Raw genomic sequence first — 9,636 nt, 5'->3', positions numbered from 1 at the left:
CATTAGTTTTGCAATCTGACTTGGAAGAGGCGGGACTGGTCTTAAAGGGCTTAGATGAGGTCTAAGGGCTAAGGAGGTCGGTTATGACTAGGGGAGCCAGGCCATTCATGGATTTAAAAACAAACAGCAAAATCATAAAAACAATTACGAAGCATAATGGGAGCCAGTGAAGGGATGCATGAGATAAAAAATAAAAATAATTGCGATTTACTTTTGATATTCAGCAATTAATCGCGTGCACATATACTTTACGCCATCCCTGCATAACTCCGCGCCCCAGTTGGGTCACCCCAGTCAAAAAGGTCTGGATCCGCCCCTGTCTGCATGTCAATAATTGGTCATCTTTCATCTGTCTTAGGAAACCTTGTGTAAGTTGGCGTCTAGTTCTCGCATGCTCCCCCAGGCTTGTCTATTTGTCTTTTTAACGATCTAACAAAGCAGCTTTCAAACACAGTCCAAGCGCCGAAGGAGAGCTTGAAATCGTTTCATACAAATGAAACATCAGGAGCTCCAGAGAGAGGGGCTTTCCCCTGGAAAAAGTTCCAGGCTGCTCTGCACGTCCCTCCAATCCACACTCCCCCCCCCCCCCCCCCCCCCCCAGCCTCTATGCCTTACTCAGAGCCAAGTTATGACCTCAGACTGTTCAGGCACTGACTCAACTCTCACCGCAGCATTTGTGTTAACAGCTCATGCTGACTTGAAGACGACTCTTTCGGTCTTTAACCTCTGTAAATCTGAAGCAGGTGAGCTGTATTGGGGTTAATCGTGGCGGTTTTCCTCAGCTCCTTCACTTTGATTTGTGCCCACAGGAGAGATTGCACCCATGGGAACAGGACTTTACCTGCCTTTAAGCTCTGCTTCCCTCCTGACCATAAAACATAGGGGATGCCCTCCATATATTACAGCACAGAGTTATGGAAGATTAGACTCTTGTTTCGTTACGTCATGCTGAATTTCCTCTCCCACGGGCGACATATAGGAACAGTTAAACCCTGGATTCTCTGGGAATTCACATTGGCTTTCAGTGATGGGCATTAGCATCTCTCTTATGGGATAAACCACAAGTGTTTTTTTCTCTCTGTGTAGCTGAGCTGCAGGGCGATACATCAAGCTCCCTCGTCCTGCTGCCTCACATGCCCATTAGAGCTCATTGGCACTGATATGAAAAAATAAACCTGATGGATGGCAGAGCTAACATCAAAGCGCGGTCGGGTGGATTTTGCTGAATTGTGTGGCTTTTCTTTCAACGAGTGAAACATATAGTTTAAGTTCTCGCATGATGAAGGCGCAAATTATCCAAATCATGTGCGGCCAAGTGGAAAGAGCCGACCACCGCGCTGCCAGGACCTACATGTCAAACACCATGACTAAGCCGTTCTCAGGCTCTGGAGTGTCTTTCCCACTGCCGAGTGAGGAAAAACACGACGCATATCAAGCAGCTGTTGTCCAAAAGAATCTGAATTAATACATAATCCGTGAGATATCTTGTGAACACCACCCAAACTGCCAAAACACATTTAACGCTTGCAAAGCATGCTCTCACTCCGCGGGGCTGAGCTCTCCGGCTTCTTGGCAGAAATGGGGACATTCCAAACCGAAGACGTAGTCGGGATTTTTTGCAGAGTGCGTTGTACAAGCGCAAGTCATGTTTGACAGTGACGTAAGAGGAAGTGGCCTAAAAACTCAAACGCAAAAAAAAAGATGCTACATCCTTTTTTCCTGTATGAACAAGAAGAGCTCGAAGAGAACACGTCGGCCCCTGCAGGGAAATATCCACTCTATTCTCGTATAATTACAGATCCACTGACATGAGTTTGAGTGACTCTGACATTTATTGAAGCCTTGCGAGTAGATTTTAAGTGTGTGAGAGAAGACAGAGCGGTGCATTAGTTTGATGGACGGCCTCTCTTGGCATGGATTCTCTCTGCAGACATGGGGATTTCCTGAAATGAGCAATTTCACCCATGCACAACTGGAACTTCTCCTGGCCTTCAGCAGAGGTCCAGCACTTTATCCACGTTATTACATTTCTGCTTCCTCGGGACCACTCCCTTAATATCTTCATATTTCTTCCCCTCCCTCTCATTATTCTTGTCGCCATGTGTTCATCTTCTCGTCTCCTCGTCTGTTTCCTTTTCTTTCATCCCTTTCATTAATCTTGCGATGCTTTTTTTCACGATTTGTCATCCTGTGATTCTCTGCCCTCGCTCCCTGCTTTGCTGGGCGGAGGTCCTCTGCAGGTTTTGCTCAAGTCCAGACCTGTGGGGGTTTGTTGGTGCTCCAGCTGTGTTTTGAGGAAGGCCCTGATCTCCCACTTACAGAGTCGTCCATCTCTCAGCAGTTTTAAACTGGCAGGCACACTTACCATGACCTCCACGTCCAAAAACGAGTCTTCCCTTGGCCACTCTTCCTCCTGAAAGCCTTCTTAAATTCTCTAATCTCAATCAGATTCCATCGACTGCTGCAGGAGAATCTGTGCTACATTTAAGCAACAACCTGCAGCCACGTCATCTGTCGACACTTTTAAATCAAGTACCAAACAGGGTCGGGTTATTTAACACTTAAGAACATTAATATATCACCCTCAACGAAATGCAAACAGCTTGAGGCCATTTTTCCAACACCTGTGGTGATGATTGAATTCTCCCAATTTTAACGGCAAATATTTACATCACAAAGCTTTTGTTTAACATAAATCTTAAACACTAAAACACGATATGTCTATAATTCAATCTTTAAAAAGCAGAGGCCCTCACAGACTGTCAGTTTGTTGACTACGCTACGATTAAAAGGATTTCATGAATTATGTAAAGTGGTGCTTAGGTTGTCTGTGAGTAGCTGCTCAAGATAATGAAACATACGACAGATTGTATTTCTGCGTAAAGCTAATGCTAACTGAAACATGAAACAGCTCAGATTAAAAACTGAAACCAGAAGCAGAACACTTCGGATACCAAAATCTTGGCCGGCATGTATATGCAGGAGTCTTTGGGTGTTTTCACTCCTGAATTATGGATCCATTTGTTCCATTGCTGCATAATTACCTCAAGTTTGGTCTGTGTTCACACAGGTACATTTTACAAGAGGACCAAAATGTGTGATGCACGAGGAAAAAGCTCTCTGATTGGTCGGCATTTCTTCCTGAAGTAACCAAAGACTAGTCGACTCCTGAGTGGCTGTGGCTGCTCCAAAGTTGCTTTTCAATTTCAAAATAGACAGATGACTACACGGACTGATGTGGGCAGTTTTCATATCCTTTGCATTTATCACTGTAAAATGAGGTGCAGCTGCAGCTCTAAAATAATATGTAGATGTTCAGGAGTCGCTGAAGGCGCTTATCAAGACAGTTCAGGAGAGGGTGTACGTTAATCCTCCTGCTCCTCCACTAAAATTTTCTCTGAAGATCCATAATGTCTACATGTGGTCTTGAAAACGTGTTCAGCAACGATGACTAGAGAGGGTCCAGGGTGGTTTCTTCCTGCAGTTGGGTGAGATTGAGGTCAGTTCATGTTCTTACTACAAACAAACTGCACCAGAGTGTGAAAAAAAAGCGGACATAGACCCACCTTTTCCCAAGCGGTCCGGGTAGAACTGTTTGGTCCAAACCCGGGTTTGACAGCTTTCACAGCAGCACAAAAGAACCGCACTAACTTGGCAAATGATGCATTTTAACAGGTAAGGGGTGGAAACGCACTTAAATGGAAATTACTCCATGGGCAGTGATTTATTTGCCATTTAAAGATGCAAAGCTGCACAAAGTTTTCATATTCACCATCAAGTGGTCTTATTCACTAATAAGTGAACAAAAAAATCCACGTTAATCTTCACATCTAAGCCAGTAAAGACAGAATCCAGCAGACTTTCCCACACTGAGTGAGGAGAGAACATAGTTTCTTCACTAATCGTCTGCTGATGTAACGCTCAGCTCGTCTCCTCGTCTTTGTTCAAACACACACACACACTCACATCCTGCTTTGATTAAAGTTTATACTACGAGCATGAGGGCAGGAACATGAGCTCACACAGCCCCTGCTGACTGGATGGTATTGTGTATGAGATTTCTTAACTTGCTGTTTTTCTTTGTGACTTTGATGTAATGATGATGTGATCTAAACGAGGTGTTGGATACCTGAGACATTAATGATGAACTCATGTCTCATTATGTCTCATTATTTGTTTGCACGGACTTGAACAGTCCTCCTCCCTCACTTCATCTGATCCAGGGTGAACAATTTGTATATCAGAACTATGACTATATCATTTTTATCACAATAACAATCGCCAGTTAAACCAGTTAATATCCAAACAAAGAGTCTCTAATAAGTCTTTTAGCGTCAAATGTTGTGAAAGCTTTTTGGCCAGATCCACAGAGGCAAAAGAGGTGAGTATAAGAAAGTCCTCCCTCCCTCCCTCCTCAGTGTGTCACCCGGCAGGAGGAGGTGGAGGCCTGTGTGTCAGACCCGGTTGGAGTTGATGCTCCACAGCTGGACCTTCACCTCCACTTCACCTGGGTTTAACTCTGGGTCAGGTCCCGTGAGTGATCTGTACCTAAACAGAGGTGGTCTAAACTCTGGGTCTTGTCACATTATGGAGAAAACAAGTTTGAATTCTGAAGACGACTATATATGAAGTGGTATTAAAATCAGGAGGAGGACTTGTACTGTACAGTAAGTGCGAGGAGGTCAAGTAGGATCAGGAAAAATGAATAGTTCCTGCCAGACCCCTCAGCTGTTCTCACTGTACTGGCAGTAGTCCCCCATAAACCTCCTCCTCCTCCTCCTCCTTCTTCTTCTTCTTCTTCTTCTTCTTCTTCTTCTTCTTCTTCTTCTTCTTCTTCTTCTTCTTCTTCTTCTTCTTCTTCTTCTTCTTCTTCTTCTTCTTCTTCTTCTTTTCTGGCAGTTATGGGGGAAAAGGATCGGATATATTTCAGCTGTGAGGCTCTAAAGCGCTCCACCTGTCACATGCCGGCTGTGTGAGGGGAAATCGGAGGCAATGGAAGTTTGGAGAAAAATCTGGACAAGTTTTCATGATGTCATGGCTTCAGCCTGCAGGATCATCTTTCCATTTAATTCCCCGTGGAGTGTGGCAGGTGTGCGAGTATGTCTAGGAATAAGTGTGTCTCGCCAGGTCTCCACTATGGTCACCCTACTGGATACCCATATGGCAGCTGTGGATAAGTTGTAGACTCGGTCGTCTCTCAACAAGGAGGATGGGGGTTTGATCCCCGGCTCCTTGAACCACATGTCCGATGTGTCCTTGGGCAAGTCCCCAAGTTGCTCCCACTGCTATGAATAGGATTAGCTAATACTAATGGCCATCGGTGTGTGAATGGGTGTGAATGAAAAAACAATTCTGAGGTTCTTGGGTGTGGAACCCAAACTTCACAGGAAGGAGAAATCATGAATAAAAACAACCTACGTGTCAGACTCTATCAGTTATATAACGACAGTGTGTGTGAGCAGAGTTTTAGTGCAGCAGTAAAAGTTGCCTCTCCTGCAGCCTCCTGAGGCTCCACTCGGACCTCCTCTGCAGGCCTCTCCCTCCACACAGAGGGAGATTGGATCGTCTCTTTTCATGAACTCCACATGGCGTCTGCAGCTCCGACCGGCTCCATGTGAGGGAGTATGTCCCGCTGCATGTTACGTGTTACAATATAAATCTCTGTCTTCGAAACTGTGAATCCTCTGTGTTTTTAATGAGTCTGAGTCATACGAGGCCACCTGAGAAGTGTGAGGGATGAAAAAGCTGTGTAAATCTTGCTTCCCAGCATGCATTTGGTTCCTGGTTTTGGTAGAAGTTTGGAAACTGTCCAGGGACTAGTCCACACGTAGACGGATATTTTTGAAAAGGTATTTTTCTGTGCATTTTGGCCTTTTGTACACATATACTGCGTTTGAGGTCTCTGAAAAGGCACTTTTTTTATTTATACATTTTTTATTATTGGGCTTTTTGTGCCTTTAATGGAGCAATACGACAGTGGATAGAGATGGAGATCAGGGAGAGAGAGAGTCGGGAATGACATGAGCACAGGTTGGATTTGAACCGGGGCTGCGAAAACTGAGTCAGGGGCTTGTAACGTCACACTGTGCATCAGTTTCTCTTCTGTTTTTAACGTCAGTGTGCTTTCACTTTAGTTTACATGAGATTTGTGCGATGGCGGAAGTAACCAAACTAGTGCTGGTGTAAACGTTGCTACCTGGACTCTTGTCGTGCTTACATACACAGTTGTGCAAAAGTCCAAAACGCAGAGAAAACGCTTTCCAATGTTGAGACGTTGTTGAATATCAGCTAACTGGTTTTCTCCTTGATAGCCTACTGGGACCAGTAATGTTTTGTCTATGCTTCTGATTGGCCAAAACAGCTTTGTGCAGTAGTTATGGTTATCGTCCCCTGTTCACTTGTGTTCATGACAGCGGTAACAGTGGGGTTCTGTGTTTTCATGTGGACATGACCTCAGTTTAAAAGAGGCTCCGCCTACGTTTGGACTATAGGCCTTAAATGTGTGACTGTGGTTGGAATCGCTGAGGGGGTCATATTACGTCTTATTAGCTGACTCTTTGTGTTAAACACAGAGTGCATTCATCTCTGTATTGTCTTTTAAAAGAAAACAAACATATTGCTAAACAGCAAACACACAACAGGATCAAAAAAGAAACAGATGTCTCCATGCAGGACACATCGTGGGTTACCAGAGATGTCCGGATCTCAAACATGTTTCATATTTTCAAATGTGATCTCCTCTGTGATTGTTCACGGTTTGTTTGAATTCATTTAGATGTCTTCTTCTAATATTTCTCTCTCCCTTTGTCATGATTCTTTTGATGACTCGTGTGAAGCTCTTTGAATTGCCTGAAAAGCTGAAAGATGTTGTAGAAATAGTCTCGCCTTGCCTTCAAGTTTCCAAGGATTCTGCTGACACTGTGGTGACATCATCATCATCGTCGTCATCATGCAGGAGACACATCAGGGGCTGGTAATGATAAAGATCATAATGATTTCTGCTTTACTCTGATGTCTTTCCCTGTAACCTAAAAAGCCAAACATGTGTGAGCATGTCACTGATTTGTAGGTTCAGTTTGATCTCAAGTGGTAGAACAGCGCCCTCATCCTGTTCAGCACAGTATAATAAATATAAAGTCAGAGATGTGCATTTGTAGAAATTCAGCCTTTTCACTCAGAATCTGAATTATTGGCCAAATATGTGAGCACGTAGAAAGAGTCTGACTCTGGCTTTATATTACTCCTAATCACTATGTTGTTATACGTATTGCTTGTAGCCACTGCCACAGGGTATAGGTGTCGAGACAGACTATTTACAGCATGCTGAAGAAACCGCTTTCCACACTATAGACTCATTATGAGTAATTTATTTAATCGTTCTAACAGAGCAGGGTGATTAAAAAAAACCATGCAGGAATTAAAAACAAAGCTGGCTGGGGTGAATGTTTATGAGCATGTCCTGCCACTAGAGGGCAGCAGAGGTCCAGGAGAATCCAGGTTTCAGAATCTGTGCTGCTGGTAGAAGAAGCTGACTTCATGGTGACGCTGCTGAGTGCTGATCCTGATAGAAACCATAGACTGTAAAAATAAAAACAGACAGTTGAGTTTCTGTAGAAACAGCTTTAACGGCAGATATTCACAGGTGTGCAGGTGTGATTACAGCTGAATGAGAGCGATAACGTCTTATTTTAACAGCACATACTCAGACAGCATTATGTGTAAGGTGATCTAATGATAGTAACCATGCACACGCACCTGACAGGAAGCAGTCAGAGGTTAGTTTACTACTCCACTCCCTCGATTCAGGATTAGAGCAGATCAAGAGCTAAATGTGGATTATTGGAGATTTACAGCAAGGTGTGCAAGGTGAACCAGATCACTCTGCTTTGACATTTTGGAGCTGACACTGTGTTCAGATGATACAAGATCTCTGTCATGAAGTGTTTTCTTTTTCAAAAACTGTTTTAATTCATTTGCTTAAGATACAAGAGTGTCTTTGCAACAACGAAATCAAACTTGAAATCAGTTCCAGAAATATCGTGGCCTGATTCCCCTGATTAGCTGAGCGCCCTGCTAATGTGTGACCTGATATGTGACTGTGAAGTGTGTCTTCAGGAACCACATGCTGCCTTCAGGGCCCCATCTGAGCGTGTACATTTCACAACTCAATCCGTCCATGCCTCAAACTGCATTCTGTAAAGCACAAATGGAAACTTTCCTGTGTGCACCAGAAATTTATTTTTTCTTGCATTCTGCACGCTTGTCCATTTTTTTTTCTCTCGACTCCGCCGGTCTTGTAAACTAAGCACGCTTCATGATCACATAAAGACATGCAGGGACTGTGTCGTTCCAACCATCGCCCAACGCCCAGCCACCACCATCGGACTGTGTCGTCCTAAACCACCACCGTCCTCATTCAGGCACGACCTGCTCCGACCTGCACCTCAGCAGTAAGGAAGTGTGGACAACAGGAACTAGAGGAATACAAAGGAGAAATCCTTCCTGCATATTATCTCATCTGCTCTTTTGTCAAGCGTCTCCTGATGGGTTTGATATCATGGTCATTTGCACTTATTTGACCTGTTCATTTGTGACAAATAGGGCGAGTGGGTTTGAACACTTTCTGCAGACCGTCATCGTTATCATCATCTGTTGGACTTTTGTTTAGAATTATTATTTCACTCTCTTGTTGAATAAATTAGCTAAACTAATCTGGGTTTTGAGTTTTATTTTGAAATGAACGAGTCACAGTTACAGGCCCACTCGGTCTCGGAGCAGCATTCTCCGATCTTTGCTGCCATAGTGCTTTCTTTAAAGAAGAGTGTCATTGTGTGAGTGCGAGAAAGTTCATTTTGACCCCTGGAACACAAGATTAAATTAAGTAAAGGTTAAATTGTGCTCTCGGCGGGCAGCTGAAACAAACAAAGTCTAAATCTGTAACATCGGAGCAGTTGAAGCAAGAGGTCAAAGGTCATGGAAGAGGTAGGAGCACAATAATGAAGAGGTCAAGGAGCGGAAACCTAAAAATAAATCGCAGGTCAGCTCATTGTAGCGTCAGTATTTCTCTTGAATTCTGGAAATGAAGTCAGCAGGGAGACTTTTGATCAAAGTCAGTTTATTTACTTTTAATTGTATTTCCTTTATTTACCTGCAGCTGAAAAAAGAAAAGCCGTGTGGTGCAATGGTTTCTGGGTAATGAAGTTATACAAACAGTGTCACTTTAGATTTTATGGTCTGAAATGATCTGTTTCTATTTTCAAAATTTCAGGGAAACAACAAGTCTCTAAAGTTTGCTCGTTACTGTTCAGTTCACGTCAACAGAAGCAGAAATATCTCTGCTCTTTATCTTTCTCTCTCTCTCTCTCTCCCTCTCTCTGTCTCTCTCTCTCCCTCTCTCTCTCTCTCTCTCTCTCCCTCTCTCTGTCTCTCTCTCTCCCTCTCTCTCTCTCTCTCTCTCTGTGGTGGGCTCCTTTGGTCAGCTTCAGAGGCTCCTTAAAGTTTTTACAGTCTCAGCTGCAGTTACAAACGAGACACTTGGATGGTTGTAGTTCCACCACGCTGCCTGCAGAGGGCGCCAACCTGCAGCAGGTCCAACAAGGAAGCGCTGATAAAATTAAAGGTTTATAAAGCTCGACA

The sequence above is a fragment of the Labrus bergylta genome, chromosome 22 (assembly GCF_963930695.1).
Source record: "Labrus bergylta chromosome 22, fLabBer1.1, whole genome shotgun sequence".
Lineage (NCBI taxonomy): Eukaryota > Metazoa > Chordata > Actinopteri > Labriformes > Labridae > Labrus > Labrus bergylta.
This window is presented reverse-complemented; position numbering follows the sequence as displayed.